This window comes from Carassius gibelio, chromosome B22, assembly GCF_023724105.1.
Source record: "Carassius gibelio isolate Cgi1373 ecotype wild population from Czech Republic chromosome B22, carGib1.2-hapl.c, whole genome shotgun sequence".
Lineage (NCBI taxonomy): Eukaryota > Metazoa > Chordata > Actinopteri > Cypriniformes > Cyprinidae > Carassius > Carassius gibelio.
Genome location: NC_068417.1, coordinates 19,261,474 through 19,282,517, shown reverse-complemented (window position 1 = coordinate 19,282,517; position 21,044 = coordinate 19,261,474).

The window sequence follows — 21,044 nt, the reverse complement described above, 5'->3', positions numbered from 1 at the left end:
ACTACTGGAAAAACCGGCATATCATCTTCTTGTTCGAAAAATATGAATAATTCTAAATGTACTTCATTATTTTGACGGGAGAAGACAACAAAGAATAGAGATCGCTAACACATGTGACCAACTGGCAGGCAACGTCATCAGAACGCAAAGAATTATGGGTATGTTTGGCCAGTTAACATGGTCTGGCATAGGAGGCTAGTGTTCTGGCATGAAAATAATGAAAAATTAGCGTGATAAACAGAATATAATCCTACAAAATGATTGTCAGAAAACATTGTCAGACCATAATGCCTAAAACTAAATCCTAATGCATGGCCATAATGTATATAATGAAAAAATCTAAAGATTGTTATGAAAATGAAAAAATTTAAATCTGACATAAAAATATATCTATGAAAACATGAAGGCATGATTAGAACAGGTTAGATTATTATTATGATCAAGCAATGTTATTAATAAAGGAGCAAGAAATATCTGCCTGAGGGGAAGAGTGTACCAATAAACGGAAGCTAATTCTATCTATGACACATCCTATCATAAATCAGATAACCGAGATACATATCAGACGTAACATTACAACTTGTATCAGCACAATAGGATGCTAAGTTATGCGTTAGACCGAGAGAGAGAGAGAGAGAGAGAGAGAGAGAGAGAGAGAGAGAGAGAGAGAGAGAGAGCGCGCGCGAGCTCCCTTTGATGCGTTTTCATGACAGCGCGCTGAAAGATGGGCAAGGACAGATTTTACTATAGATTCCTATAAAGTTCTCATTATAAATGTATGGCAGATTTGTGCTATATTATCAATCTTCGTTATTAAGTGTAATAGGTGTAACTAAGTTTTATTTTTAAGTTAAGTTTTATTTTCCATAAACCACCTGTGCGTTTTCGAAGGCATATGAATTGCATTATGCCCACAAATATGACGGGAAAAAAACCTTGGCTGCATTATTATAACATCAATAATAAAATAATAACAATAATAATAGAAAAATAAAACATCGGGCATTGCTTATATGAGCATGAAACGAATCGCTGATAGGCAGCGATTTCAGCATAACTGTTCATGTTAATTAATCAGACGTAGACTAGCTCTTGTAACTTTTATCTGAAAAAAATTTGCAGATGCAGATGTGAACTTTACCGAAAGTGTAACTCCGATTGCGCTTTACAAACACGAAAGTACAATAAATTCACATTAGTGTCACTATCGTTATTTTTTATGTATTCTAATATTTAATTAATATTTTGTATTCAGTTTGCACATTCTGATCAACCAAAATATTATTTAACAGCATGGAAATCACTGATTATTGCTAAATAATTGAATAAGATTTAAAATATAGATAAAAACTATGACACAAATAATTTTGATTTCGTCATCTCTAAGAATATAATTAGGCTACAAATATATCCAGTGCATTTTTATTTTATAAAAGACCATTTCATTATTTGTCTGTTATTTAAAAATTAACACACAAATATATATATGTATATGTATATATATATTATTATTATTTTTATTTATTTTATTTTTTTTTGGCTACTTTATTCAAGTGCTTTTTTTTTTTAACACAACATTGTCTTCCAGTATAACTTTAGCAGCATATTTTGAACCAGCGGTGAAACGTAGTTTTTAAAAGATAAAGAAAACAGTTCACCAAGTTTAACCAACTATTATAAGGTATAAAACAGAGGCCAAATAGCCTAGATATTTTAACTATGGCTAAAGCTCAAAACTGAAATAATAATATTTAAAAAAATCATATTATATTTACCATGACCGGTGAAACATTCAAATGTCTATTCAAAAAGAAAAGTCGGTCTACGTGCTCAGATGAGAGCCGAGTGCGCAACCTGTTCACGTTTAGTGGAATAAATTTGCCCCGCTCGAACAGATTTTGCAGGAACAGCCAGGTACTGGACAAGTAAACCTGCTCTGTCCCCGAAACTAATGCAGCAAATATTTCACCACCATTTCAGCGAATAGCTTTGTTGTCTTCTCGGTTCTGCCTGCGTTGCATTTAGGTCTTAAGGCAAGTGATTCAATGCTTGTCTGAGTTGCCGCTCTTTTATCGCCAGATATTTTATGTACACATTTTAGATGATAGCGCATTGTATTTGTTGTAGATTTGTGTGACAGCTTGGCGCTGCACAGCTTACCCTGAACTGTATTTTCATCAAAGGGAAACCAGCCATCACTATGTGACTTTGAGGCCATGATTATCTGTCTTCTTACGTCTTTTGAGGTATCAAGTGGGAAGCTAACCAATCAGAGATCAGGGCGCCGCCCAACATGCTGCAATAACCAATAAAAAAAAATTAAAAATAATTTCGATCATCGCTGTCGCGGTCGAGTACTCGATTACTCGATCACTGTTGCCCATCCCTAATGTGAAAAGGCTGTGTTGTTGTGCTTTTGCAGACAGCCTAAAGAGCTTGATGACCTGTTTGCTTGCGATAATCAGAACTGTCTTATACAGTGGTTCCATTTAGACTGTGTGGGACTCAGCAGCGCACCAGCCAGAGAAGAGTCATGTCCCAGCAAGCACAGAACGTTCCCGTATGGTTCCCATTTGGTTATTTTTTTGGGAACCAAACAAGAACGTTCTGGGAACGTTCCCTCTAGGTTATTTTTCAGTTTAATTTATAACCTAAGGAGAACGTTCTGGAAACGTTCCCTATAACTTATTTTTAGGCTCTATTTTTCTTAAACCAATTGAAAGGTTGCAAATGTTTTGTGCTTCAACAGCAGTGATCAAATGCTTAATTACATGACCATTATCAGGCGGTAGCGGGCGCTCATTGATTGGCAAAGTCGTTAATTAAATATTTCTGCAGCCTGTTTTCTTTTGTATTTACTTTTAAAAACAAGAACTATAATTAAATAAAAAGATGATTGCAAAGATCGCTTTCAAAACCTTTTAAATGTATAGTTATATTACATTTGATATTGACAAAAATGTAGTTTTTAGTGTTTCTTTTTTTAAATAGTGTATCGGACATAAAAGAGGTCATTCACAATGTTTTAGTCTTGCCTTACCATTTTCCTTGAAGGCCCCCAACATTGCGATCAGGTCTTAGCAAATTACTAGTCATTTTAAGAGTTTAATCAGGGGCCTGTACCATGAAGCCGGCAGATACTTCTTGACAATTTTAAAGTGCTAAATCCTTCACATGATTAACTGTAACATAAGTGGAATCAATTATAAGACTACATACAATTATATTATGTCAATGCATTTCTAGAATGAAATTATATGGGATACTTTTTTTTTACTTTTTTTTCTCAGAAGATGCCCACAAGCCCGGTATGATCAATAGTTGAAGGAAGTTATAACGTGAGTTCTCCAACACAACAGTGATGCTTTTGGGACAGATTTAGGTTGTAATGAAGTTTTAAAATAAAAAAAGTTTAAAATAAAGTCAGCACTTAACTGTTAGACAGACAAGCAATACACAAAATTTATGCTGTACATGAAATGATAATACAATTATAATGTGTGGTTTTTAAATTCCATTTAATTTCTGTTCTTGTCGTGAAATACAATTCAATTCAGTTCAGGAAGATTTTGAAGAAAAAAGAAAAAAATTGTTAGAAGAATGGAAGAAATCGATGGCTTGAAATCGAGACACACACACAAAATGTGTAAATCCAGAAGCACAGTATTTATTTGGAGGTGTTTGTTTGATTCATTCTGACCATGACCGTATCTGTTTAATCTGCTTATTTTTAAGTTACACAATACATTGATTAAAAAAGAGACTCAAACTTTTTGTTATGGTAGTATTATTTTATACAGAATCAATTATTTATAAATTTAGAAGAGAATAAATCTAGTGTTGAATTAAGGAATTTATTATTAATTAATTAATTAATTAAGGAAAACAAATATATTGATCTAATATATATATAGCACATTACTCTTAAATTAATTCAGCTTCAATTGCCAAATATATCGTACTTTTAAAATTAATAATACATTTAAAAAGGTATGAGTTCTATGCATATTTTGTAATAAAAAATAAAACAATTCCAAAAATTATGCAAAAAGACAAGGCCTTAGAGAATGCAGAACAAATGAATGAAATGCAAACCCATGTCACTGTAAAAGACAGACAGCCACACACACAGACCTCCTCCCCATATTTCCATGGAAACAATCATTTTGTTATAGTATTAGATTGCACTTCTTTGTCAGATATACTTTTTATCTGTTGTGCGCACACTTGTGAACAAGCCTTGTTGGACTGTTATGCAGAGATGTCACTGATTATGTACATACCGCAATCAACTGTGCCATCCATTCGCCTTCCACTCATCTGTGTCTTTCCTGACACCTTCCCTTGGTCTTTCAAAACTTTTAAAGGTTTCCACATTTAGCAGATCACAACCTGCAAAAATAATAAGAACAGATGAAATTATTATGATTATTATTAATTATAATATACAGGTAAACAAAAGGTCTTCAATAGTACTCATCTATACATAAAGCCATAAAATAATACAATTATTAACACTGAACAGGGTTAAATGCTTAGAGTATCACACACACCCCTATTTCAGCAGTGGTTAGTTCTCTCCGCAGTTGTAAAAACATGAAACATGTGAAAACATTTGCAAATATTCTCTTTCCCTCATTTTCTCTTACCGTTTCTCAGTTTTAGTCACACAGAATACAAATGATGACCACTCATGTTGGTAGACAAAGCTGTACATTTGCAATGTTTTCTCTGAATAATTAAATCCCTAAATAATTATAATACAAGTGTATTATATGGTTGTTAAGATCATAATATTGATTGTCCGGTGCCTCGTGAGAAGCACAAGAAAAGAAAAAACATAAAAAGCCCCACAGTGAATCAAATGAACCAGCAAAGCAAGTTTTTGAACTGAATCAAATGTAAATTTAGGTTAATTAGTATTATCACTTCTTTTATTCAGTCACTTTCCATCACAGAATCAATTTATATAACTAACTCAAACAAGTACTAACGTTTTAATAAATGCACACAGAAGGACACAAGGAAGATGGACTTACTTAGGGGTGGATAACTTTATGCACCACTGAGGCTTCAGGTGTATAAAGCAACTGACTGCGTGCATCAGACCTGCCTAGTTGTTTCAAAACAACAACAGAATTAGTTTCACTAAGGTTGTAGGTAACACTTTATTTTAATAGTTCACTTTAGACATTCTACTAACAGTACTGTAATTAACTTTGCAAACTACATGTTAACTAGCAGTCATGAGAGTATTAGTAGACTGTCTGCTTAATATCTTCCAACACTTAATTTTTATGGGTCCACAACATACTGACTATCATAAACTTTGCAAGTACGTCAACTTATTCTACTAACCCTAAACCTACCCTATCTGTTCTCGGAGTAAGACGACATGTAGTTGCAAATTACTGAGTAGTTGACATGTAGTTACAAAGTTACTTATAGAAAGTAGAAAGTCTAAAGTGGACTATCAAAATAAAGTGTAACCAGGTTACACTTTTCTTAAAGCATTTATTATTAAGGGACACTGACAGGTGAAAGGTTACTGACCTTTGCTACTTCACTCTTTGTTTAGTAAATGTTCAGTCTGAATTTTGTGAAGCCATTGAAGAGAATGATGGTTTCCCAAAGCACATCTCACTAGAAAAGAAGATGGGAAAACAGGTATGAGTTATACATTCAAATAAACATTTTTTTTCATGAACTACTCTTCAGGTAAAATGAAGGCAGGCTCCTTTAATTGCACAACAGGGCAAACATGAGTTTTTGGGTGCCTTTGCACTTCTAAATTCTTGATTTTATCTTTTAAAATAATTGATGCATTCACACAATGTCAACAATAACTTGACCCAATTCATTGTTTATTTTAAATAAATGCACAACCAAAATTTACTGAACCAACAGCTTCAACAACAAACAATATATTTATACAGCTAATAAACATATATTTTTTTACAAATATATTCTTGTTTTTATTCTGTCTCCCAATGTTTTCTATGTCTAAAAATATCCTTTATACGCTGATAGCTCAAGACCACACAAAAACTTGGAATCGACGCTTACCTCTCAACCATCAACAGTGATTGCGCTGCTAACGTTAGCTGAATCATCTTCATCCACTGCCTGCTCGCGTGCTTATCGCCACCTATCGCTCATTGTCAGGTGACGTCACACTCGTGGAACACGAAATGCATTATGGGTATAGCCGCCATTTGTAAGGTATCAATGCTAGTGTGTTCAATTGGGAGGATCGTGTTGGTCTTAAATGTGGTAAAATGGTACGTTCTTGTTGTGTGATAGGCTGCATATCTAGTCTCATGACAGAACGGGTCACGAAGCTCAGATGCTGAAATTAATGCAAGCGTCATGCGCTTCAGTCTATGTAGTAAACAAACCCGCACGTCTCTGCCATTCATTCACACAGAGACGCGCAGAACACGGATTCATATTTCAAACAACTTTTGCGGCTTAACATTTACAGATACTGGTCCATATGGAGATTTGATCTGATTAATTTATGCTAACTTTGACAAATTCCATGACTGTCCATATTAAAATGTAAGTTCCATTTCCATGACTGGATTTTGAGCTTCCGTCCTCGTTTTCTGCTTCGCGGAAATCATAGCGCTGAACCGGGTTTGAACGGGACCTCGGTACTACCGGTACTTAAAGAAACCTGGTACCGTCACATTTTTAAAAAAATTAGTACCGACTTGGTACCGAAGTAACGGGTCTTTTGACAACACTATACCATAAACAAGATAATTTACAATGTCTAAGTATGAGGATGAAGGTGGCAATGCGGGGTCAGCACTCCAACTTAATGCAGTCAGCTCATATTGATCTATGTTATGAATGGATGACAATTTCTCCATATAACGGTCCCTGGCATCTTTATTGAATTTATCTCGGTACGGCCTTTTCTCAATCTTCTTTTGCTTCTCCAGCTTTGCGAGTTATATTTACTTATTATCTAGATAGTTATCTAAGTAGTTATATTAGTTATTTATTCTATTATTTACTTCTATTCTTGTAATCGTGGTTGTTTCAGTCAATAGCGATACTTCAAAAATGGTGCCGCATTGACATCACACACAACAAAACCACGTGTCTGACAAAGACCGATAGGGTTGCTCAATTATATTTAACAAAGTGGGACTTTCAAACATGTAAGAAAAAGAAAGCGGAAAAAAGTATATTACTTATATTTTTGGTAACGACATTGCTTTGAATAAAGTATAGTAAAAAACAAACACTCCAGTATTAGAAAACCCCACATTTTTTTACGTTTAATGACAAGGTAACGCGGTGTGTCATTATATAAATGTACATTTATATATATTTTTTTTAATTACGATTTTTCTTCCCTCAATATTTAAGTTATTAATCGCCTGCCAAGCCCGCGAAACTGGGCAGCGGGCCTATATAAGCTGGGGTCTGTGCCCACCGCCCGGCACACAACCTGCCTAACGTACCCTTTGAGTGACATCACAGCAACTGCTTTTTCCTGAGGTGAATTACTTTTTACTTAACCAATTTCGGTAAATTAACGTACTTTTTAAAAGTATGGTCCGACAACAAAGTACATTAAATGTAAAACTATGAAACTATGTAATGTAATTATTTACCGTTTTTTTCATTCATGAAACGCATTAAACTATTATAAAAACTGGACTTTTTTTCTCCAGTAAATGTTGTTGTTGTTGTTTGTTGATACCACATCGCACGCTGGTCATTTGTACTTGACCCACACCTGTCTCCCGATCCTATCTCCCGTCACAGACTTTGCTAACGTTATATCACGCCCCCCTTGTCACAGAAAGGTAAGTTAAGTGTTCTTTAAATCTTTTAAACAGCAGCTAGCCTAACAAATCAAGGCTATCTATAACTTCTAGATGTTTTCTAGCATACACAAGGGGTGGTTAAATCATCTGGTCGCGACAGCGAGCGTTAAAAATGTAACAATATAACGTTATTTACATCCACTCACCACACAAAAAATGAGCACTGCACAGAGAGTTTGCTGTTGGTGTCCAGTCTGCCCTCTTGATTGCGTATTTGTACGTCCTGAGGTAACCTGTAAAATAATATTTTGGGGTCTCCTTTTTTGTTGTTGCACCCGTCATTGCACAACGTCATTGCTAATGGAGCCAATACGCTCCGTTTGAGAGACTCTCTTTCGTATGGGAGTTATCTGTCATGATAACGTTCAATGAAAAGAGATAAATCATACAACTATGCTTCATAATATCTTTAATTCATATGGAAAATATTGGGTTTTCACAGGTTTGACTGCGAGCGCGTGAGCTCCCTCTCTCACTCTCTCATACACACACAGGCACCGAGAGAGACTCCTAAACCTTCGATAATGAAATAATCACCTCTCATTTTGTTCAACTATAACAATAATACTAATAATAGTTAGTAGTAGTAGTAGTAGTAGTATAGTGGTTGTTATTATTCTAAATGTTTCTTAATGTGGATTATGTTTTCATCAGAGCCTTTGAGAATTTATACCATGCTAATAATTTATTCTCTCTTTATTTTCTCAGTGTCGATTTCCATCTGATTGTTGTAAGTCAACCTACATCTCTGATTTGCCAGATTCATCATAACATGCTAATTGATCAATATATCAATTAAAGCAACTTAATGTGGCAAGTTATAATCTTAATGAAGACATTAAAAGGATACTACTTTAAATAATTAAATGAATAGAATGGAATCCTGCACCTCTGATTTGCCAGTTTCATCATAACATATCAATTAATCAATAATCACTGATGGAACTGAAAACATTTGAATATGAACAGACATATTTTACTCATATTTGGTCCTTTCTCCCTTTTCCCTCTTTTGTTTGTCAACAGCAGCTACATACACCCCAAAGGCTCTTTTAAGAGCCACACCACGAGAGCATCTTTGGCTTTGTGAGTATATATTTTGACTGACTATCAGATACCTCTCAGTATTTTGGTTTAGATCAATCAAAAGCAACATCATGCAGCATGTTGTTAATGTCCAAATGAAGTCATTAAAGAGACGATTCTTTTATTATTGTTATTATTAATTAATTAATAGAATGGAATTCTGCATCTCTGATTTGCCAGTTTCATCATATTATTGAATTAATTAATAATCACTGTTGGAACTGAAAACATTCGAATTTGTACAGACATCTCACTCATATTTAGTCTTTTCTCCTTTGATATTCATAATAGCATAATTTGCAGCATTCATACAACATTTGTAATGTTGAGTACTTTAATGTTTATGAGTAATATATTATTATTTCTTTTTTCATGTAATAGTTTTTGCATCATCTTCCACTGTCTCCCCACCTCCTTTACATTTTTGTCTTGCCACATTCAGGGTAAGTAATATTCTTTATCTTCTTTATCTTCATGTTAAGGTGCTCTCAGTAATATTGGTTTATATAAACATGCATTCATATATTTATGAAAACTGTTATGTTTATAGTAGTGGTGGGCCGTTATCGGTGGTAACGTGCTGCGTTAACGCGAGACTCTTATCGGGTGATTAAAAAAAATATCGCCGTTAATCTATTCTCAAAGTTGGTTTAGGAGCTGGGTCTATACTAAATTTGTAATGTTGAGTACTTTAATGTTTATGAGTAATATATTATTATTTCTTTTTTCATGTAATAGTTTTTGAATCATCTTCCACTGTCTCCCCACCTCCTTCACATTTTTGCCTTGCCACATTCAGGGTAAGTAATATTCTTTATCTTCTTTATCTTCATGTTAAGGTGCTCTCAGTAATGTTGGTTTATATAAACATGCATTCATTTATTTATGAAAACTGTTATGTTTATAGTAGTGGTGGGCCGTTATCGGTGGTAACGTGCTGCGTTAATGCGAGACTCTTATCGGGTGATTAAAAAAAATATCGCCGTTAATCTATTCTCAAAGTTGGTTTAGGAGCTGGGTCTATACTAAGCAAGATATGATGACTTTCACCTTGATATTTTATATAACCGCCTGATATTTTAAATGAAAACTGTTATGTTTATAGTAGTGGTGGGCCGTTATCGGTGGTAACGTGCTGCGTTAAAGCAAGACTCTTATCGGGTGATTAAAAAAAATATCGCCGTTAATCTATTCTCAAAGTTGGTTTAGGAGCTGGGTCTATACTAAGCAAGATATGATGACTTTCACCTTGATATTTTATATAACCGACTGGCTAAAAAGATGCTCAGGACAGTTGACGGACCACTGCTGCGCATCGTCACGAAAGCTTATCTTTTACACGTGTTTTTACGCCTTACCGCTTGTCGATTTAAACATTAAAGCATCCAAACACAAGACGCGGAAAAGCTGAACGGAGTAGCTGGTTACTGCACACACGGAGAGAGAGCCGCATATCACGGACAGCGACAGTGTGTACTGCACCTGAACGAACAAATACAAATCGCAGTTAGAACAAACAAAAAGATGTGAAAGAGCCAAATTCAGTACTCGCGGTGTTCTGGTGTTCAGGGCTCACACAAAGAAAGGGGTCTCAAAACACTTGAACATCGAATTTGCTTATTTTTGCTCTTGTGCCGACAAATACATACAAAATATGTCAAAATATCCACCTGGGAAATTATGCTCGAAAAAACTGTCAGTTATTTCTTAAGTGAAAGTAAACAGTTGAGGAAAAAAATGGGATGTGTATTATATTGGATGCGTTCATCATCTCTTAAAGTGACCGCGCCTAATTTAGCTACTGGCTCCTGTAATGTTAATCCAAGAAAACGAAAGAAAATCACTCACTGCTCTTGATTGAATTTCTTTGTAGTTTTAACAGTCAAACCAAAAATTATTCAGACACCAGTAGGGCTGGGATAAACAATTATTTATTAATTTTTTTATCTAGCGTTTATTTTTTCGAAGCATTGATTAATCTAATGATTTATTTTTTCAGACCGATTCGATTTCATTATCTCCCCATTAATTGACTACTAACAATTTATACATGTTGATTTACATATCTGAATGAAAAAAAACATGAATTCCTTAACATTGCAATATATGTTTATTGCTCTAAAAATTACAAAATAAAAGACTGACTAAGAATGCATTACTTTGCACTTGTATAGAGATAGCATTCAATAAAACCTTGAAGCCTTGAAAACACATAGCTTACTGAAACAAGCTTACTGAACACATAGGGCCTAGCTTACTGAGAAAAAGTTCTTCTTTCAGATGAAAATAACAACAACTTGATGTCTAGCATTCAATAAAAAGGTCACACAAAATACTTGTTTAGAGCAATTGAAAGAATACAGTAACCAATGTAAACTTGAGGGCTTTAAGCTAATACAGAGAGTGCTTTTCCAAAAAAAATAATAAATAAAAATTAACAGTGTGAGCCAACAGACTGTCATGGAGAAAAAAATATCTCCGAATGCTCCATGTGAAACTTTGGCGTTCCGCCCTTTTTCTATCGTGTCTAATAATTTTGGTTAATATGCACGAGGGAGAGAGAGGGAGAGAGAGAGCGAGCAAGACAGCGCTCGTGTAGTTTGAAGACTGTGAGTGCGCGTGAAACTTTGCTGTTTCGCCCTTTTTATATCGTGTTTAATGATTTTGATTAATATGCACAAGGGAGAGAGAGAGCAAGAAGAAGCGCTCGTGTTGTTTGAAGACTGTGAGTGTGCACGCGCAGCCGGGGCTCTCTCTCGTACGCGCCCTGTCAGGCATCAAATAAGGCTTTGACAGCCGCAAAAAAAAAAAAAAGATCAATGCAGAAAAACCCCTGGATTAGTTACATAACGTTGGACAGAATGTTGATCCGGTGTCCTGACAATTTATCCTACCCTGTCAGATTTTCCTACCTGGGTTTACTGCGCACGCGCACATAAATATTGCGTCCTTTGCCTCATGCTAAACAACGATATTTCATGTATCTGCATTACTGTAAGGGTAGGTTTAGGGTTGGGGTAGGTGTAGACTTCAATAAAAATGCAATCTAATTGTATCTAAAATAATATTTATTGTTGGTTTCCTGTAGCTGTATCCCTTCTAGCTACAACCGTGAATATAACACATAATTACTGTATTTGCAGTACTGTAAGGGTATGATTAGGGTTGTGGTAGGTGTAGACGTTAATAAACCATAACTTTACAGTAGCATTTTTCATTGTGGAATTGTACTACCCACTGTTTTAGTGGGAGGTAGGAAAATCTGACAGCTTAGGACAAATTGACAGAACACCGGCCATCGCGTGTATTCAGCGCACATAAGGTAAACGTTTTGCAAACGTTTTTAGAGAAATAAAAACAGGTCGACGAATCGATGACCATATTTTCCGTTGACGTATTTTTCGTTGTCCCAGCCCTAGACACCAGATATAATTTTTGATATATATATATATATATATATATATATACACATACATACATATACAGGGCCGGCGCTCCGCACATGCACATCACGCACTGCGGCGTAGGGCACCAAGTGCTTGGGGGGGCACCAAAAAATCTGGGTCGTAAAAAAAAAACATCACAATAGGCTACTAGTATAAATAACAAATAAAATATTTCTAAAAGCATGTTAATATACAAAACCAATACAAAAGTAATATAGGCCTAGACCAAATTAGTCGAGAAAAAGGTGAATCTTTCTGCCAGTTTCCCTCTGGTGCCCCCCCCTTCCCCACCTCCCAGTGGTCTGTTCGATTATGTCTCAATCAATGTCAAATTTGGCAGATACCGACCTCAGACATGGTTTCGAAAAGGCACCAAGAGTCGGGGGCGGAAAAAAGAAGAGACAGCGGGATGACGCTCGCGCATCGCTTGCAGGTAAGAATGTTTTAAATAAAAATGTTAGTTTTAAAAGAACGCCGTTAGGTAACGACGTTATTTTTTCAGTAACGCGTAATCTAAGTAATTACTTTTCCCGTCGTTACAACGCCGTTAACGTTACTGAATGTTAAATGCGGTGCGTTACTATGCATTGATTTAATAAACTATGCAATCCGAATGCACCCCTGGCTCACACAGCGATGTGTTTCATGGTAGCCAATCAGAGCCAGTGTTTTTACACAAATGCCGACACATGCGGCTGCGCCAGTGGCGCCAAACACACACAGACATACACACACACACGCAACAGCTACACAGAGATTTGCAGCAGAGATGGCAAGATTGCGAGTCAGGAGCAATCCGATGAAAAGTTGGCATTTTCAAGGTGAAGATATAAGCACTACTTCAAATTCATTGTGGTCAAAGGCAAGAACGTGCATGTAATGTGTACATGCAATGTGTGACATGCATCTACAAAGCTAGTGGCCAAAAACACCCTTTCTTACAAAGATAATACTTGAAGTGCAGGATAAAACTCTTGCTGTCTGTTGACGTGCAATAAATATTGAAAGTTATGTACCTGTCTGTTCTACTCATTTCAACTGACTTGTGAAAACTGCAAAAAAAAAAAAGTACAAATTCTCTGACATGTAGCATTTTTTTCTTCTTTTTTTACAGTAATGCAAATAGTTACTTTCCCTGGTAACGAGTTACTTTTATTATAGAGTAATTCAGTTACTAACTCAGTTACTTTTTGGAACAAACACCGCCAAGCATTTGTGCTTAGGGCACCCAAATGGCTAGCGCCGGCCCTGTGTTTATATATATATAACAAAACTGTAATAATGTGAGAAATGTTGAAGGTGTCTGAATAAATGTAGGTTTGATTGTATATTTCATTTTTACATTGAAGACTATCCAGTGCTATTTTACATTTAATTATTTGGTTTCTGTACCTTGACATCTACAAACTTGAAAAAAACTTAAACATTGGTGTGAAACAGGCGTAAATGTTGTTTGCACCTTGTGCAATGTGGAATTAGTTTACAGCTTTTTCAAGCACTTTGTGATGCATTTTGGAAACAGGAGATGAGCCCTTTTTCTAATGCACCACCTAGCTTGATAAATGCCTTCTCAAAGACTTACTCTTTGTCAATTTTATTTGGGTAACACACATATTCTGAATGCCTTCGTCAGAATTCGAATGAGCCATTTTAATCTAGATTATTTTCAAGATCACAGTGAGATTAATCTAGATTTAAAAAATTAATCTATGCCTACCACTAGTTTATAGACAATTTCAACGGTTATTTGTATATTGTATTGTATATTTAAAGGATCCTGTAATTCCAATCATTGTTTATTTTTAGTTTATGGAAATACCTTAACTGTTGCCTTTTCAATAGACTTAAAAGGTATGCGCTCGTTTTGATAAACCTGACATTTAAAAATGGCACCACCGGAAATGCTTCAGGGCCAGACATGCGCAGTAGCATTCCAACGAGTTTATTTTTTAAGTTCTTGAAATGGTCTATATATTAAATATATTTTCAATATATATATATATATATATATATATATATATATATATATATATATATATATATATATATATATATACACTGTATTTTTGTGTATTTATATATAAATTTAATAAACAGTACTACACACACACACACACACACACACATTGTATTTCTGATATGGGAAATTGAAATTTCAACTAGTAAGAAATACATTTTTCATGTAAAAAACTGAAGACTAGCTGCAGTTGATGTAATGAAATATTGCAAAATATGCCAGTACCACATTTTCAACAAGTCCAATAATTTGAATTTAGAATGGATTCAAAAACCAAGAGGCAATGCTACACCAGCAGTGGAAATGTGCACGGAGATCACTGCATGAAAGGTGTATTGGAGAGGAGCCATCAGTTCATCCAGTAACACTTCAAGAAAGAATTCATGAAGAAAATTACACTGAAGACATCTGTGACATAAGTGTTAATGAAAGTGTAGAAATTGGGGTCAGTGGGGAGAGCTGCAGTTCAGGACCTGACATTGTGGCGATGTGTCCAGTGAGGAAAACTGGAATTCAAAAACTGAGGATGAAAACAAAGTGGGCCAAACTTCACTCTCAACATTTTTACAAGAATGGGCAACAAAACACCTCATCAAGCATAATGCCCTAGATGATCTCCTGAAAGGACTTTAAAAAAATGGACATCCAGAGCTTCGATCAACAGCAAGGACATTGCTGAAAACTCCAAGACTCATTAAATCAGTGGCAAAATCAGGAATGGAGTGTGTCCATTTTAATTTAAGAGAGAGCCTTCTTGAGCAGCTGCAGTGCTATCCAAGAGAGATTACAGAAGGAGTTAGCATATTGGAGCTATCATTTAATATAGATGGCCTGCCTATTTTTAAAAGCAGCAAAACCTATCTTTGGCCCATCCTCTGTGCCCTTCACCTGCCACCCATCAGTGTCTTTCCTGTCACACTGACACTGGGTCCCACCAAACCAACAAATTTGGATTTTACTGAAGAAGCCATAAAGGACATTCAGGAACTTCTGAACAATGGTTTGGATGGAAAATAAATAAAAATCAGATGTTTTGTGTGCGATGCACCCGCAAGAGCCATGGTAAAAAAAGATCAAATAGTATTCTGGGTACTATGGGTGTGATAGATGCACACAGAATGGCACATGGGTGGTTGGACGCGTGACCTACCCAGAGGTTGATAATCTCACTTTACGAAGCAATGACCCATTTCGCTCTGAAATGACTAGACGTCAAGAAAATGAGGACACTCCTGTGTCCCCCTTTTTGAGCCTCCCACTAGACATGGTACAGCAATTCCCAATTGATTACATGCACCAAGCTTGCCTGGGAGTAATGGAAAATACTAATAACAGTGTGGGTTACCGGAGACGGGAAAGTGAGAATGTCTGCTGGGCAAATAAACAATGTGACCCAAAGACTGCTGTCACTTCAAAAGGTCATTCCCAGCTGTTTTGCCAGGAAACCTAGAAATCTGGAAGACGTTGACCGGTGGAAGGCAACCAAACTGCGGCAGTTTGCTGTTTACACGGGAAAGATCGTGCTTAAAAGAATTCTGGCTGACCAGCTATATGATCACTTCATGGTCTTCAGTGTTGCCTTGAGTCTTCTGCTTTGCCCTACACTTGCAGTGGAACACAATAACTACAGCAAAGAGCTGATGAAATACTTTGTTGGAAAAGCAGGAGAATTATATGGAGACCACTTCATGGTTTACAATGTACATTCAATGGTGCATTTACCAGATGAGGCAATGGCTCATGGCAGTCTTGATGCCTGCAGTGCATTCCCTTTTGAAAACTATCTTGGGAAGCTGAAACAACTTGTAAGGTCAGGAAAGCAGCCACTTATTCAAGTGGTGAAACGGCTTGAGGAGATGTCAAAATCCCCATTGCCTGTGGAGGCCTCGGAGCCCAAATTCAAAAGGCCTAATAATGCTTTCATACTCGATGAAGGTAAATGCTGTGAGGCCATTGAAGAGAGAGAGTTGGATGATGGTTGCCAGATGCTGCTGTGCAAGCTTTTTGAGAAAACAGAACCACTTTTCAGAGATCCATGTGACTCAAGAATACTTGGATGCTTCAAAGTCCCATCAAGGCATGCTGTCATGAAGCTCATACCAAAACGGCAACTGACAAGAAAAGCTATAATGGTGGAAAAAAGAGAAGAGACTATCTTCTTAGCAATCCTGCATGTGCACAGATAATGCCCTAGTCAATCTCTCTCTCTCTCTCTCTCTCTCACTCACTCACTCACTCATTCACATGCGCGCACACACACACACACAAACACACAGCCAATGCATTTATATTAAGATCTACTGTTAATTCCCCATTTAAGGATAATTAAATAATTCCAACGTCATAGTTGGAGGAAACCAAAGTGGTATTGTTTAATTTTCACATTCATTTATGTGGCGAGTGGGGCGGGGCCGAGAGGCGTGGGAACGAGGAGTGAGGCCAGGTGTAGTGATTGGAGATGAGCTACACCTGAGCCCCACCGCTAGTATCGAGTCCCACGTAGGAGATGGAAGGATATAAAACTGGAGCGACGACCGTGAAGGACGAGAGAGGACCAGGCCTGGGACATTATTTTATGTGTTTTGCTTTTATTTGCGCGCACCAGTCGTCCGCGAGGGGCTGGTGCGCCGTTTTGTATTTATTTATGAATTATTAAAATGCTTTTTGATTGTGCGCCGGTTCCCGCCTCCTTCTTCCCGATGAATATGGAGATTTGTTTATTACCGTGGTGCCGAAGCCCGGGAGAAGGAGGGACGCGCTGCTGAAGATCCCTCGCCGCTGTGGTGAATCCGCGGTGCCCTCGAGCTGGCGAGGTACGTGCCGCCATGGACGCTCGAGGCGGTGGGCTGGAGCGAGTTGCCGGGGACGGGCGAGCTCGCTGCCGACCGCCCACGACAAGGAGGGGCGGCTGCCGTCCGTGAGGGAGCGGAGGAGTCGGCGCCGTTCGCCAGGGGGCCGGAGCCTGCCGCCTCCGTGACGGAATCCGGAGGGGCAGGGAACGGGGGACTCCTGCCGCTGCCCAAAATCGGAGGAGCCGTCGCCGTCCACCGGGCGGCGGAGGAGTGTCGTGCCGTCCGCCGAGGGCCGTCCAGTGCCACCGCCGGGCACCGCGGAGGAGATCACCCAGCCGGTGGAGGGCCGAGCAGCAGTGCGTCTGGGAACCGGATTTTTTTTTTTTTTTTTCCTCTCTCCCCTCTCTCGTCCCTGTCGCTCCTCCTTCCATCTCCTTTTCTCTCGCCTCGTCTGTCCTACCCCCAGGTTCCCGCAGGTCCCCGTGAGCGGTCTCCCCCGGAGGGAAGGGGGGGGGGGGGGGAGTAGAGCGCAGTCTCGGGAGTACCCCCCGGCCTGCGAGGGGCGATGGGGGTATGTGGCGAGTGGGGCGGGGCCGAGAGGCGTGGGAACGAGGAGTGAGGCCAGGTGTAGTGATTGGAGATGAGCTACACCTGAGCCCCACCGCTAGTATCGAGTCCCACGTAGGAGATGGAAGGATATAAAACTGGAGCGACGACCGTGAAGGACGAGAGAGGACCAGGCCTGGGACATTATTTTATGTTTGCTTTTTATTTATGCGCACCAGTCGTCCGTGAGGGGCTGGTGCGCCGTTTTGTATTTACTTTTGATTATTAAAATGAGTTTTTGATTGTGCGCCGGTTCCCGCCTCCTTCTTCCCGATGAATATGGAGATTTGTTTGTTACAATTTACATTACACTAAATCAGTGCAAGAATGGTAAATCTAATGTTCTGTTACTGGACATTTACGAACACAAGGAAACTTGTAAAAAACTGCTCTCTGCCAGACAAAGCGAAGTGGAGGCGATGTCCATTAAAAAAAAGTTTGGCTAAGAACAGGTAATGTAGTTTAAACATCATTTAAATGAATCTACTATTATACTATCTAATATTTTTCAATATTTAATATTTACCATATTTTTAAAGACTCTTACACTAAAGATCTTCAGAAATGCCGGCAAGTAGTGGAGACCTCGAATGTTGAAACAGAATACTGCTCCAAATTGAACAAAAAGAGGGCACATAAAAAGCCATAAGGATTTGTGTCAGACATTGATTCTTCCTCAGATGGTAACTATTCAAATCACTTTAAAGAATTTAGTATATATCCACTGAAAACAAAAACAAGCAAAACAAAAAAGGCAGGAAGAGCCAAAGAAATTATAAATAACAATTTGTGAACTCTATTTTGAAGCATGTTTCCATTTCAGAAGATGGCAGAGTTTTACCAAAGGAGAATACAGATGTGTCAAAACCTCATCCACCGAAATGTAAGTTGTTAACACATGAGTCAAGAGTCATTCTATAATTTGTGGTACATTTGGCATTTGACAATGTAAAGAAAAAAATTCTGACTTTTTTTTTTTTTTTCACAAGCTCATACCTTATTCTAGTGTGAGTGAGTGAGTGTGTGTAAGAGAGTGAGAGAGAGTGTGAGGGAGGAAGTAAGTGAATATGTGAGAGAGAGAGTGGGAGTAAGTGAGTTTGAGTGAGAGAGATTATGTGAGAGAGAGTTAGAGAGAGGGTAAAGGAGTAAGTGAGTGTGTGTGTGTGTGAGAGAGAGAGAGTGGGAGAGAGTAAAGGCGGGCGTACACGGTGCGATTTTTGCTGTCGTACGAGTTTGCATGCGATTTTTTTCAATCATGTGGAAATCGCGTATTCTCGTATGGTTGCGGCTCGTATCATTTGCGATGAATTACGAGCCGAGCAGAGTGGCTTACGAGCACTTCCCGACCTCCCGATCAATTTTAAACATGTCTAAAAAGTTTGTGAGCTATCGGTTTGAATTCGTGCCATTTGTGCGGTTGAACGAGCCGATTTGTTGATCTATCTGAAGTTGACCAATCACGAACTAGGAAAACCACAGAAGAAGAAAGACGAAGACGGCAGCTCCACGGCGAATGTGGACTATTGACCAGTTGGATAAACTTGCTGAACTCTGGCAGGAACAGTGAGTGCTGTATGATGTTTCTAGCAACGTGTTCCAATGCCTTTTTAGTTCTCTCTCTCTCTCACACACACGCATATGTAGTTTACAGGGACTCTCCATAAACCTAACGGTATTCTATACTGTATATCCCCATACACTACCTCTATCCTCACAGAAAATGCATGCTTCTATTAAACACCGTATAGTATTTTTTAAAAGCCATTTGGTTAACGAGGGCACAGTAATTGTTCTCACAAACCATGTTTACATTTTAATACCCATTTCAGATATTTATAAACCATATACAAGAACACACACACAGGGTAACCAAACGTCCTGGTTTCCTATTGCTGAAAAATAACCTGTACGTGTAGGAAACAGTCACGGCTCGTATCAATATTTTATATGCAGTTATATTAGACGCGTTCCACTTGAAGCACCGCTGCAAGCACAGAATGATCACCTGTATGACATCAAAGTACCGCGAGAGCCATTCGAATGCACTGGATATGTGTGCTCTCTCTTATCGCTCTCACGGTACTTTAATGTCAAACAGTGATCCTTCTGTGCGTGCAGCGGTGCTTCAAGTCGAACGCATCTATCAACTTCGTGCGATTACCTCTGGAATTCGCAGGTTGTAAAATCGTGTCGTATATCATCTCGTCCGTACGATTTTCAGATAAACTCACTCGTGCCGTGTGCGTGGACATACGATCATCCGACCCTCCGAATTCGCACCGTGTACGCCCGCCTTAAGAGTGGGAGTGAGTGAGTGTGAGTGAGAGAGAGAGTTAGAGAGAGGGTGAGGGAGTAAGTGAGTGTGTGTGTGTGAGAGAGTGGGAGTGAGTGAGTGTGAGAGTGTCATGATCAGATCAGAGAGAGTCATGATCTGCATGAGCTCTTAGAATTGACCTTTTTTGCTATTTTGAGATGAGAGTTAGATGAAAAAATTTAAATATCTGAAAGAATATCAAATTCTGAACTGAACTTTCACGAAAGGAAATCAGAAAAAGTATTTTTTTTTTTTTAAACCAAATATTCAGCACAGAGGATCAGTTTCTAGCAGCACTGCAAGACAGGCCTACAGGAGAATCGGAGGGGAAACCAAAAACAGGACAATCCTTCCAGATAAACCTCAACATTTCAGAGAGGGAGAAGCAGTGAGTACAGCTAACGGAACTGGACAATATTTATCCTCAACTTCAAGGATATACAGTTTAAAATTGAAATTTTTTATAGTTTTTTTATAAACCTCTGACATTCCTCAATGTATCAATTCAAATGAGCCAGAGAACAGTAACCAATCAGAGGAGCAGACGCAGTCACCCCACTGCCATTTGCAAATGAGCTCCCCACTCTGCACAGACTGTATGTTCATACAGTACCCCTCTGACATCACAACTGACTCTGCAAGGAAGGAGGGCATCTGTAATGGCTGGAAAGTCAAAATTAGAGAACCATGTGACCCCGACAACACAGTGATAACTGTGAACTTATATAAAAATGGCACAGTCATGGTACAGGGAAATCTAAAAACATTCCAGACTGACTACAGTGCAATAATGAAACGAGAAAAAGCCCTATTATCTGAGTATTTATCGTCTGAGCAGAATACACAGAGATGTAGTCCAGATCTCAAGCCCAGGCCTGCAGAGAGCCCTGCCCAGGACCCCTCACCCCCCCCCCCCCTGCTCACATCTATACATGC